Consider the following 15,435-nt stretch of genomic DNA (forward strand, 5'->3'; position numbering starts at 1 on the left):
CTCTCTCTATCTCTCGTGCACTTCTCCAACTCCCGCCCACGCTCACATCTAGTCTGTTCTGCGCTATACTCGTATACCATTGTGTTATATAATACACGTTAACGTCTATACATATAATATACACACGCTGGTCTCGGAGTTTAATAATAATCATTATATCTACGATCGTAGGTACCTATATAATGGAGTAATTGGGACATGCACGAGGAACACCGGTAGCGTCGTAGGCGGGGCCACGGTCAACGCGTGTATAATATTATAGACGCCATCTCGGGGTACCTGTTAAAGCTAACAGTGCACCGGATTTATCGCCACCGTTTCGTTGATATAATATTATTGCATTAATATGATACCAATCCCGCTGCTAACGTTATGTGTACAATACGTCCCATATTCGCGCTGTGCGGCGTCTGGCGGCGGATACCGTAGTCGTCCTCGTCTCGAGATATTATATTAATAGTATACCTACCTACCTACGAGTTTCCACGAAACCGCAACGCATCGCCCATACGTATAATAATATTATAGAGGTGTTATATAGACTGCGTGACTATTATCCGCCCGGAATGTCCGTTTTCTGAACGAGAAAACGTATACCTACGGGACGAAAATCGCATATCTATTTCTTGGTTTTTATGTTCCGGTCCGACAAAAACGATTCCCGGCAGACTGACCGTACGAATCGTTTCAATGTTTCTGCTGTATCGCGTGCTTGAACCCAAACACATAAATATAATTTCTGTCATAAAATTTTCTATTGAAAATCAAAATCAACCAATAGCAATATCTATGAAAAAAAAAAAAAAAACAGTTTGAGTTCAAAAAATAACGGAGATACGACAATTTCACATTACATTGACGACTTTTTAACGAACATTTAATTGAAATAAGATATAATAAATAATTAGCATGTGTATAAAAATACAATTATTTCGTACATTACAATACAATATTATGTAACATATTAATATATTATATATTATAATAAAATGGTTTTCCTAGTTTAGATTTTTTCAATAAAATTTTTTCACAGGTAAATCACCGAATTTTATCTTGGGATTATATCTATTTCGAATTAATTGGTGTTTACTTTTCTAGTCAAAAACTCAATGATTTACAACAGTTTAAAATGTGCTTTAGTTTACATAACTTTGTTATAATGTTTTATGTTCTCGAATAATTTTTTATATATAACTTTTTTTTTAATATCCTAAAAGCCTAAATGGAGCTAAAAATATTTGATTAATTTTATTTTCAAAATTGTATTCTTTATTAGTTATAAACATAAAACTTATTGTGAATATAATATGAATCATTAATATAATTCTTCTGAGTCTATCAGATCCTATTTATTAGATTAAAAATAATTTTAATGATGACCTGTGTGTACACATAAAATATTTTAATAGTACGATATTGGACTATATTATTATGAAATAATGTTAACACTATACAATTTATAGGTAATAAAGTTTATTGTGTAATAAATATCAACAAAAACAACTTTACTATTACGAAAATTTATACTTCATCGAGTTTTTTCTGTGGATAGGTACCGATAAAATATTTGAATAATTTTAATTACCCTATTAACATGTACAGTGTGTATACTATACATATATCAGTGATATCAATTACGAATGTATGACGAAAGTTTCCTACATCGATGAGCTATTACTCAATATACATTGTTTAACTATAAACTTTGTAAAAATACGTATTGGATGATTTTACTTCAGTTTCCAAATAATAATTTTTGATAAATTATCCATTAAAATACTGCATACTGTATTAATTATATATTTTAGACTTTAGGTATATATGTAAAATAAGCACAGATTACAATTACTAAATTGCATGTGAATAAAAATACCAATTTAAATAAATATTAAATATCAAATGTTTAAGAGCTACATGTTTTAATTTATAAATTATAAGTTATAACTATTATATTTCTACGAATGCTACTCATACTCGGGATATATTGGACAATATTTAAATAATAATTATTAATTTATTACGAATTTACATATAATATTATACAACGATAGATAATTATCTGGAAATCGCAATATTAATTATAATAATAACATATTTAATAATATTGTTGAAAGATTTAATTTGAAGATTAAAAAAAATAATGTATATTGAAGACTTGAAGTATCTGTTCAGCACTTGTGTCGTATTTGTATGATATATAAAAAAAAACAGAAAAAAATTATGATCGAAGAGCTTATAGCAAAAACAAATATGAACCTATATGTATTGAATTATGATTGAATGGTATAGATAACACCCTACCCTAATTTACGTAGATTCGTGAAATAAAAAAAGATTCAAATGGCACTTCTATATGAAATAACTATGATTAATGCAACGTTCGAATGCAAAAAATGATGAATTTATTTTAAATGCTTTATTACTGTATAAATTTAGTTAAATAATTCATTATTGGATGACTTGCGTCATCAACATGCTGCATTTTTGTACTCAATAATCAACGGTGATAAGTAAACATTTTCATTTTGAATACATTTCGAGTAAAAAAAAAAAAAAAAAATGTTTATTACAAAAAGACCATTATCAAAATGTCTATGTGTAATGTGTATACTATCGAATAAATACAATATAATGTATACAATAAAGGTGATGAAGCATTAAAACTATGCTTTAATAAAAGTAATTAATGTGAACTAAAAAAGAACCACATGTAACGCGTTCTAATTACTACTATAATACATATACATATTATACATATATAACATATTTTCAGCACCACACACCTTTTTTCGATTATACTATTCTCACTCATATAAAAGATAATAATAATTTTCATTAGCATGTAAACGGTTTTTTTATTAATTTTAAATTAGCCTAAAATCAATTTGCATACTATTTTAATAACCATGATTAAAACTTGACCTAAGCTAAATAATTAAAAATTATACATTTTTGTAAAAACTATATTAACGGACATGATAATATAAATAATAATTGTATAATATTATTCATTTGAAATAAATATTTACTTAAAAAAAGTTTTCAAATGTATTGTATATATTTTCATTTCTCATTAAAAAAATAATATTTAAAACTATTAAATCAAATTTCATGTAATTTAGCTGAATAAAGTCAAATTATTTGAATTAAAAATGCAACTTATTACGATAACTACACTAAATTAATACATTTAATTAAACTATTATTAAACTAACACGATTTGAAAATATTATATATTTTTAATTATACGTAAGTACTTACGTATTTCTTATTTTATCACTTGCGTATGCGAAAGTTAATCAAAAGTTAATTTTATAATTTAATTGTGTAACATTTGTTAATTTCTTAAGCTAATAACTAAAACCATAAATTATAAAAAAAAACCAGTAACTTTAGTTTATTTCCACTATTTAAGTAGAAATATTAATATAAAATTAAAAATAACCAAAAATTCAGAACTAAATATATGTATTAATGCTATCACATTTCAAACAAATTTTAATTTTTCAATCAATTCTTTTATTTGGGCGCCAATATTTTCAATCTTGTCAAAATTGTTTAAATATCTATAAATAATTACTTAGTCACAAATGATGACTAAAATTAAATACCCACATGAATTTTCATTTTTATTTAATCTTAAAAATTTTAAATTTCATGTTTTCATCAATATATGTGCTTTAATAAACAGTTCGTTAAAAATTATACTTCAGTCACGTTTTTAAATTTTAAACATCAGGACACTTCTAAAATATAATTTTCTTTCGAAACATAATTTTCTCTCCAACGGCCTAAATGAAACATTTGATTATTCTACCACGGGAATTAGTATTCTTGTAATTCATAAGTTCATAGTTGCATAATTTAAAATTTTTCACAACTATTATTAGATATAAAATCAACATTTTTAATAGCTATAGATTTATTATAATAATTAAAAAGATTTATACGATTAATTATAATATTAATTATTATGGGTAGGTTAGATAATAATATTGTTTCATATTAAATATTTGCGTTGTAAATGGTTAGTGTAGTTAGTTTTAAATATTACGTGTTTTTATTATATTATTAATACCTATTCCAAATGTTAAACTATTGATCTAATGAGATATTTATTTGAAATTTTGCAGTTATCAAATCCGATTATTGTTGATCAAAACCATTTTTTTGTTAATCGTCCACATAATTAACATTTATTATTAATGATTTTCGACTTACATAGTTATAGGTTACAGGTTTCGTGAAGCTTCAAATCCCGGTAAATTTATCCCATCCAAGACCTAAGTCTTTCACGGCTAGTTGGTGAATATTTGTTGATTAAAATTGCAGTCTCCAATGCACATGACCGACAGAGTGCAAAATAATGACCACCGACGCCAACCGCGGCGATTCTCGAAAATCACTTCCCGTGCGCTATTCAAAACACCTAACAGAGGTCAGTCAATCGTCACAATTTATTGTCTATAATCTGACGTATTGCAAGTAAATAGAAAACAATATCCATTAATTTGGCTGTAGTAAAACACCATCCATAAGCCGCCTACAGGTGTTGGCCGATGCATCAAAAGGGACGTAGCACAATTTCCTCCAAATACTTATAAACTAATTGAAGCAGTCGAAACAGGCAGGTCGATTGGTCCCAATAGTGGCCACGGCAATCATAAACAAATCGATTTCTTAAAATCTGTGTTAACTGACCAAATCATTACAATAATTCTATGTTTACACGAAACAAACCAAAAGCGAAGATATATTTTTTTTTTAATTGCTTAAGCACATAAAATAGCAAATAGGTACACATTAAAAATGTAATAATATTTACGAATGTTATATTGAAATGGTTTGTAATGATCCACGACATATTTTAACATTATACTTATACACCAATGAATAAACATCCTAACATGGATAATATAATAGTACGCCAATTCTGTCTGTCTATGGATCTCCAAGAAGTATTTAATATATAACCAGTAGGCACTAAACAGCTTAATATATTATTTTAAAACGTTATAAAAAAATAAAAATTAATCATTGTTTTAAAAAATTGTCTATTACTTATTTAGTAATAAGTTTTAACTAATATATATACAGTATAAACATATGAAATTGAAAAGTATATGGCCCTTTAAGTACGCCACGGACTTCAGCTATATACGACAAAATTTGAAAAGTTTTACTGGAAAGGCCACTTATTTTTACTGTTCGACTAAATTTACGCGCCATTAGTTACGAATATTACTTATTACTGAAATTTCTGTTGCGTATAATAGAAATGAGTTAATAAATACAATTTCTAATAATGACTTTTATTTAATGATAAATGATAATATTAAGTACTTATACGAGCGCAGCACTTGTCAGTTATACCCACATTAACCAAAAATTAGTGTTGTAAGTGTTGTACGATCATAGCAATAATATTCCTGTATTTTAATGGTTATAAACCAATATTAAGCAATGCATTACTTTTCACATTAAACACACTCGGTGTATTATTGTGTGTTTAAACACTGCAATATGGTTCAATTGACAAACAAAACTTCTACGACCTTTACGCAAAAACCATACAGATAAACAGGTTATTTATCTTGTACTGTTGACAAACTTCACTTACCTAAATACTATACGAATACATGCTGATTCCTTATTGATACTCGTTAAGTGGTAATATTTTCAATGTGTAACAGCTAATAATTAATATTGTTTACACAACAAGGATAGATTTTATTTTTCATATCTATGAACTGTAAATTACGCATTATCATATATAACCAAGCGTTATTGTCCACATTCGAATATTTGTTTGATTCTTCATTTCAAGTAAATAGGCATGCGTTTTGTATATTTATTATTAAAACGACCTTCGTGTTTAGCTTTTAAAAGATAAATTGGTCAGTCACAAAATAAAAATTAAAAATATAAAATAATTATGGAATATATTTAATTTTGCTATATTCTTATATAAATAATTTAAGTCCCCATTTTTTTTTTATTATTATGTTGTAAAATCACCTAACTGTATTTGTTTTTCGGGTTTTTCCGTTATTTCTAATTAAATTTTAAAACTTCCCCAAGTAACCCGCCTGATAAAAACTACAAACAATATTTATATTGAATTTTACAGGTTTTCACGTCTAATCTTAATTTATATAATGAAATAAACGATGGCACGATCTATTGATAAAAAAACATATACATAGTTATACAATTTAAATTATTATTTAAAAAAAATCTATTCTGAGAGGAAATGCCTTTCATCACACAAGTTAAAGAGAAAATTATTAATTAAAAATATTTCGTAAAATCTAAAACCAATTAAACAATATGATACAAATATTGTGTGTACAAAAAACATAGTTCAACCATATTCAAGCTTTTTAGGCAATAAAATATATTAGTATAATACACATCGAAGTTAGGTAGGAAACGAAGTTATGAGCCCGAATACTTATAACAAATATAGAAATTATTTATTAAGGGAAATTAAAAATTAAAAATAGACATTGAGTGCTTATACTATAATAGTATTAGTAGGAAGAAAAAGTGTCTTAGTTTTTGAAAGTAATGGCAAATCATTTATTAAAAATATAATTTTAAACGGAGCATATTGGTTACGAAAAATCGCTTAATTACATTTTTTTCACACATATTCTGGTTTTTCACAACTTGATCCTGTAAATTAACCATGTCCCTTCTCGTATGGTATTTTATAACTAATATTGCTAGTTTCTAATTTTAAAGTTTCTGTTGTTATTTTTGAAAACAATGATTTTATTTTCAAAAAAATCTTAACCGTCTAAAAAAAAAGTAATTAATAACAATATAAATTTATTATAAAATGTATATAATTTACATTATGAATTACCTAATTTTCAATTTATTACATATCTATCGGTGAGGGGTCATTTTAGTTATAGGTACCATAGTTCATATTGAATAAAATAAATAGTTCAGTTTACATAATTCTAAGTATTCATAGTTAACAATTCTCAGATATAAATTCAAATATCCTAGTAAGTTTTAAAAAAAATATATTTAACATTTAAATATGATACGTCATAACGTACGAATTCCAGTAATTGGTAATTAGTGACGACTTTTCACGATAACATTTTAAACTTTTTTTTTGTGTTAGAAAACAAAATGAGTTATTCCATTCAAATATTGTTATAATATTGGAGAGTTTTAATGCAAAAAATTCAAAAAAATCCAACATTAAGTTTGCATTTAATTTAAACCACGCATTTGTTATGTGTCAGCTCTATAAATTGTTGTCAGTATGTATAAAGCACGCAATATACTTCATGGGTGAGATAAGAATCTATTTACTAATGTTTTAAACGTATTGCCGAACAATAAAGTCATTTCAATAAAAGGTTTCATATATTTTATGAATTTTTATTTGAAAAGTAAATAAAAAATAGCAATACATAGCATTGTGACCAACTATTTATAAGGGTTATTTCGTAAAAATATAATTCTTGAAACAAAAACAAATTAACGCCGAAGAGTAAATCAACACATATAGTATGTACATATAATATGTACATACATATTTTAAACACCTGATGTTTAAAGGAGCGCCGTATGTATACATTACATGATTATATTGTTTAAAACATTAAATAACGTGTAACTTATAACACACATCTTTGATAAATACTATTAATATTTTATTTTAAAGCACAATTACAAAATTTAAACATATTTAAATATTAGTATAAATCAATTATGATTAATTAAATAATTCTTGTTTAAACTTAAATTTGTTTTAAGCAAATCATAAATTTTTAGTATAAATTTAGATAATAAGTAGTGTGTAATAGAAATGCTATGTACCCATAAATAAAATTAATTTTAAACTATACTACAGCAGTTAATTTTTATAATAGTGTTAACAAATAAAGTAGTACAAAAAAATACTTACTACAAATTTTTGTATTCTATATTTATTTTAAAATATTAATATTCAAAAAAATTAAAAAGCCACATAAATACTAGTTTTTTTTCTAAATTCTAGAAATCTTAAACATATTTTTATTTACAAATACCTAATCACCTTAATAAATGTATTTTATATTTTATTGAAAAAAAAACTTAAAAAAAATGTACTAATTTATTAATTTGTTTAAATAAACACAGTTTTTAATACAGAAATGTCCTAAATGAAAATCGACTTTTTGGAAAAATAAATAATACTTTAAAAATAAAATAAAAATAATTCTTTTAATTTATCAATAATAGAACGATTTTGCTGCAGACCAAAATTAATCAACATTTGTTATACATGTTGGAGTTTTATATTTATTATTTTACACGCCATTAACACTGGTTTACTTTTGACAGAATGTTATAGTTAACGAATTACAACCATTAGCGTATGGTAAAATAATTTTATATTCTTTAGTATATTCGTAATCAGATACCATTACCAATACGTCACACAATTAGGATACAATTTAAATGTATTGATTACAATGAATAAGCATTGTTCTCTTTTGCTTTAAGAATAAAATTGTACAATGATTTATTTTTGGCAAATTATATGCTAAATGTACATACTATAACACATTAAAACTTATTTTAAACCTAATTATACTGTTAACCTACAATGTCGAGACAAACAATATACCTCTTGGCTTTTAGAATTAAAAGATACAATGTTATTTTTTTAGAACTTGCATAAATTTAGAATATTAAACAAAATGAACAATGAAAAATAATTACTATAATCAAACATTTTGTTGGTTTTATTTCAAGCAGGAATTAAAAACATGATATTAATTTTGTATTTATTACATATTATTAAAAACTTTAAAGTTTTAAATTTATTATTTGTATACCTACATTAATTTAAAATAAGACATGTCGCATGTCAATGTTTCAATATTAAACTTTTACTATTTATTTACGAATACGATTCGAACTAATGCAAACATACAGCAAATTATGATACAAACACCAACTTCCAAAAACTTTAAATGAAATTTTCATAATTTCAAAAAAATTAGTCAATGCATTTTTCAAATTTATAAATGAAACAAATCTTTGTCAACTAGTTTAATATAATTTTGAATAATTTACATTTTATAGTTGTATTGGCTAATACTTTTACCGTTGATAATTGAAAAATTAAAATATAAAGATCGCAATCGTAATCAGTTATACAGAAAAATGCCTTCATGGCAAAAAATTTTTATGATGAAAAAAAATAGTGCTAAAGAATTTATATTTGGTTATTGATTAATTTTAATTCAATACAAAATATTCACGCCTCAGTGACGTATTTGAGTGAGTGTTTCCATTAACCAGAAGCTCAATCAATTTGTTTATAAATATATTAAATATATATATATATATTATAAATTAATGTAAGAACAAAATATTTTGAAAATGATATAATATATCTAAATTAATTACTAAAATCTAATCTAATTTTCAAAATTCCAAATATCATTATATTAAAATATGAAAATGAGTGAGTACTTTAATGAATCGACTTGCATAGGTAGTTTATAAGCAATATTGCAATAATAATATGGACTGAGGCCAAAAAAAATTAAACTGTAGTGACAAACTAATGTAGTTACATTTGTATGGCATACATTATAATAATATGTACCTAGTCCAAATTTATAACTGCTGATAGTTACACTTTTTATTCATTGGTACACAAAATTAAAATCTATATAAATGTTATTTTTTTATTTTACACAGCAAGTGGGCAGTTATATATTATAGCAAATATTATGATATAACATTATCGATAATTCCTTAAAAGAAAATGGTTGTAAATTTAATTATCTATCGACGCGAAAAGTATAATTTAATTACCAACAATTATTACTATTAACTTGGTAAAAAACTGTGATTTATCAACTAGTCGAAATTGAATCTTACTATTTATGTATCACTAAGAAAAAAAATTACTAAATCTGAGAATCAACTAAATGCTTCGAAAAAACGTTAACTGAAAGATGTATATACATGAGTTATGCATTTATATTGAAGTACATATGTATGTAAGTTTAATTTATTTAAAACAAATGGAACATCCTGGGAAATTGGAAGAAAAGCTTGGAAATTTAAATTGAAATATATCTACCTGACTAGGATTACACTTCTTTATCAATAATTTGTTGGATTTACTTAGGAAATATTATGGATATATTAAAAAATATTTAAAAATATAAATAAAATTTCTTTCAAAAAATAAAATAAATACAATTATACCTGTATAAAATAATTATAGTACTGGAACGTGATTAGTATTTAATGCGACTATGAGTGTAAGAGTGCTGTTAGTAAGACCACACAAAGTAGTCTCAATGTACTATTGTCAAATTATGTAAATTCAATAATATATCATCACCAAACGAAGGCGATGTAGGCCCAGCAAGAAATTTCAAAAGACTTAATTACAATACATAATTATTACAAAAACAAACGTTTGAAATGAAGGTGAAATAAACCTAAAAATCCATTGAACTGTATAACTGCTTAAATTATCTTCTTAAATAATATACTAATGCATAGTACAAGAATATTTTTAATAAATTTATGAATTTTTTATTTTTTTTTTATTAAAAAATATATAATTTTAAGTTAAATTTAAGATGGGAAACAGGGTTTTAATGACTTTATGGATAAATTGAAAAGGTTTAAAAAAAATGTCTGAAAATAAACATTTTTTGACAAAATATAAAATAGTATTATTATTATTAATTTATCACGTTTATGATTATTATGCTTATGTAGGTATTCTTTTGTAATAGAATTGATTTAATATAAAGATCTTTTTAAACATTTATTATATAATATTACAAACCTTAATTAATATGTGAACCACTGGACAACCATATCTGACTGTATATTATAATATTATAAAATATGTGATAGATATATAATTATAATAATGAAAATTCGTGTAATGACAAGTTACTATCTGAAATATAATATACACTCAAATATTTTTTTTATCTGTTGACTTTTTAATTTTTAAATCATATATTTCTCCAATTTTTTTCAATTAAAAATCCTAATAATTAATTGTTTAGCCTCACTCCATAAATACTTTTCATTGAAAGTACTTATTTTATGAGATTCATTGACTATATTCATTATACAGTTTTAAACTATTAGAAGTATATGTTATACATATTTTAAATTAAAAATATGTTTTCATATATTATACCTTAATCTAAAAAAACGTATTTTGTTTTTGTCATTAAATATATAATATCACAGATCACAAATTAAAAACACTCACCTAATAATCAAAATGAATACATAATATATTATATGTTTATGAATATCTTAAATTATACATCTTAAGTTAAACTTTTAACATTGGTGTAACCAAAATATTAATATGAATGTATTTGACGTGTTAAATAATTAGAGTAAATTTTGATTTTTTAAATAAAAAGTAATTAATCATGATGCTCTAGTCATATTTTATATAGAGAATAATATATCCATTTATTAAAAGAAATATGTGAACATAACAATTAATAAGTTAATTTATGGAAAACAATATTGTTGAAGTCACTTATTGTTATACTTACATTTTTAATTCACTTGTACAGCATAATATATTAAGTTGGATAAATTTTAGGTTTTATGAACATACTTATAGTTAAACGTTTATCGATAACCTTTCTTTTTATACAATAATAGAATCAATTATTGAACACGTTTAAGTGCATGAACCTTCTTGATAACGTACAATACACAAATAAATGCTACAAAAAAAAAAATAATATATATATAAATTATATAATAAATTTAAATTCGCTTTCATTTGTAAGTAAATAGACATTTCTGCAGTGTATAGAAACATTTAGGTACTATATTATGAGTACACGATTTCATAAAGTTTCTTGTTAAATTGTAAAATTTTAGGTGGATAATATAATTTAATTATTTATTTTATCTAACATAGATAGTTTTATGTCACACTAAAATGTATTTATTTTAAATCTTGAATTTAGACATTTAACAGTTTTTAATTAAAATATTCACTTCTATGACGAGTTGAAGACTACTAACATTATATTTTTAGTATAAAACGATTTATTAAATTAAATTATATTTTTTTTGTTATTATAACCTTACGAGTTACAGTATAAATATAATCTTTTTCGGATAAGATATATTTAATGAGGGTGGTTGGATTTAATGGATATATAATTAATTGATGCAATAAATAATTAATTAAATAATTTTTCAATCTAATTATATAACAGCAAAAAAGTATATATAAGTAATAAAATGTCATATAACAAAAGTATCTAATTAGTTGGTTATTTATTATAAATTTACCATTTTTTTCTTTTTTTTAATTGAACCGCTAAAATGATAAAATTAAGGTCTTTGTGTCACTAAAAACTTCAAATTCTAGTTTATTACAACCTTTTTTTATGTATAAAAAAAGGTCGATTAAATTTTACATTGTATACAAATATTTCACAATGATCTTTAAAAGGTATAATTATATTGTTTTGTTAAAATATTCTAATAAAAAAATAAAATTCTCCAACATTTTTGATTTAATAACCAAGGCACTGTTTATGTTATCGACACAATTAATATTCTTACTATGGAAAGTAAACTAAAAATCAATTATTATAATATTTTATCGAAGCCACGAAAATATAACGGAAGAGGCTATAAAAAATTAATAATTGTGACAAAATTCCGTGTGTCTGGTGTAAGCACGTTTTTCATTAGATTTCATTTTGTCGTTGTCGTATAATCGTATATGATCAAAATACTATATGTATGTTAATAATAAAATGTAAACAATCTTTTTGACAACAAATAATAATAAAAAAAAACAATTAAAGCGTTATGCTAAACATTATCGGGTTTTTTATTCGCAACGACCAAAATATTACACTGATAAAATGTACGTTCAATTATTTGTAAAAACTCGCTACTACCTAATTATAATATTATATTATATACATTTGTTACTTACCAATTGGTTGTCGGATTTCTCGTCTTGCGAGAGATTAGTCCAAAATTAAGATGACAATAAACGATACGTGTTGTCAATTTCTCGGAAATTCACAATAGGTTTTAGAAATATTTATATATATATTTTTTTTTTAATACAATGTACAATATTTTTGATATTTTTTTTTTTCTTAGATTCGCACGTGGTTATCGGCCGAGTGGTAAAAGAAAATTTCGAAAAGACGACGAGACGAAAAACCGCTATACGACGACTGCGACGACGACGGCCGAGCAAAAACCGCACGCGGTGCCCGACGTTAAAACGAACTGAACTCGTCTCTCGCGCGACCGGCCCACCCGCACGCATACGATACCGAATTTATGAGCGCCGCCAGTAACGCGCAACTCGTCCTTGTCGACGAAAATCACACACGTGCGCCGATGCCGCCGCCGCCGCCGCCGCCGCCGCCGCCGAAACGAAAAGTTAGGCGGTGGACCGATGACGGGCGAACGGTGATCATTGTCGTGCGTAAACTTGGCCATTTTGTAATAGTTAAATTGTATTCAGAACTATGCGTATAGGTACTATGCGTAAATCGATCGCATGTGGTAAAAGAAAATAAATAAATAAATAAATAATCGGTTAGATCCACGTGTGTGTTGATTATTGTTATTGTCGTTTTATAACAAATATATAAAATCGTCATAAGCATTTATGATTACAATATCTAACGTGATATACCTGATCAATTTGTCTACTGGTGATGATCACCTCTGTGATGCCTAAAGACTGGGCCGAATTATGAGGAGAGTGACGACCGGTATCGCGCTTTGAGTGCCAAATCTCGATTGGCCCATCAAATTTCATATTTTCATCCTACACAAAAACGTAGATGCGAGTAAGTATAAAATAAAGACAAATCCACAATGTTGTATATTTTAACTATAAAAAATGAACTTGTTAATTTTCTGTATTACATGGGCATTTATGCTTTTTTCACGAGCTAAAAGTAGTACAACCACAAATTATAATACATTAAATATAATATTTCGACCACACTACCACCCACCCCATTAAAATATACGAACTATTATGCCCGCGGCCGTAATTATACAATATAATTTTAATTATATGACGTTTCAATGATTGTTCTATGATTTATTATTCTATGATTATAATATATCGTATACCACCTCTGTCTACTAACGAGTACACATGTTTGCAAAACTAAAAAAAAAAACGAAAAATATTAGATAAATAAAATATACCAACAAACACGCCGTTATTATAGTAACATGATACAGAGCGTGTTGTTATGATGTATGGCGATCGTGTCAGTGTTCACACAGTCGTCACAATAATGATATTTGTAATAATATTATAATACAGCCCAAATCGTAGTAGAACTAACTAACAAATTATTTAAAAAATATAAATACTGGCGAGACACGCGCGTCAACGTACCTACTACGTGTACGTATTTTCATAATATTAAGTTTATATACTCCGTGAATTATTGTTTATTTTCCGAGTAAAATAATATGACGTCCATTAAATGTGTCCTGTGGCATATTCCTACTCGATATTTCAATATCATTATGACGTAAGGTGATTCACCAAACACGTTCACTCCCATTTTATTCTATTCTATTATATTCTCTAAATCCTTAAAACTATTTATTTATTCAAATTTTAATTCTTAAAAATTTAAGTATAATATAATACCTATACACCCATATTTTTCTTTTTCTAAATATTATTTAAACCGAATTTCTAACTATTAGTTTCTGAATTATTAAACTGTGTATACCTACAGTATAGGTACTACTCGTCATAATTTCTCGTAATGATTTAATAATCATAGTAATCAAAATTAATCTATTAACATTTTTTTATTTGGAAATATTGAAAATTGTAGTTCAATTAGTAATTATTACTACATATTCTTAAGTACTAAAATAAATAATAATATTTTTATGTTTTATTTTTGATCATAACCCCCGAATATTCAAAGCCTATTATCATAGGCTAATATCACAAGGGTCGGATCTAGGGGGGCGAACCGGGGTACTTCCCCCGGAAATCTTGGTCGAGGAGCGTTAAATTACCAAATAACAGTGGCATAATAGAGGGGGGCTAAATTATGAAAGGGCACTAATTTTATACTTTGCCCCGGGTAAAAAATATGCTAGATTCGTCCCTAATTATCATTACTTTATAAAGTTTATAATACGAGATCAGAAACAAATATTTTGAATTTCGATTAAAATATTTGCATAAAAGTTAAAAAAAACCATTATCTAGCTGTTACACTTTACAGAAAAGATTCTAATTTGGAAAAAAATAGTTTGTGGTAATCCCTTTTTTGAGTGGCAGAAGACATTTAAATTCTTCAAAATAATGCACACTTTAAACATACTTGAATATTCCGAAATTGAAAAATGTAATTAAATGCATAATTAGTATAT

General features: G+C 25.3%; 1 protein-coding gene across 6 annotated transcripts in view; it reads right to left on the bottom strand.

Annotated features, from left to right (window-relative positions):
- The window catches only part of LOC132921388 (5-hydroxytryptamine receptor 1-like), a 213,156-nt gene extending 199,831 nt beyond the window's left edge, over positions 1-13,325 (bottom strand). For 5 of the 6 annotated variants that reach the window (XM_060984393.1, XM_060984390.1, XM_060984391.1 and 2 more), the window contains exon 1: positions 12,989-13,325. The gene's annotated coding sequence lies outside the window, so the exon portion shown is untranslated. Of the gene's footprint in view, positions 1-4,221; positions 4,376-12,988 lie in introns of those variants that run through there. The other variant, XM_060984389.1, reaches the window with a different exon arrangement.
- Between the last annotated feature and the right edge of the window lie 2,110 nt (positions 13,326-15,435).

Source organism: Rhopalosiphum padi, chromosome 2, assembly GCF_020882245.1.
Source record: "Rhopalosiphum padi isolate XX-2018 chromosome 2, ASM2088224v1, whole genome shotgun sequence".
Lineage (NCBI taxonomy): Eukaryota > Metazoa > Arthropoda > Insecta > Hemiptera > Aphididae > Rhopalosiphum > Rhopalosiphum padi.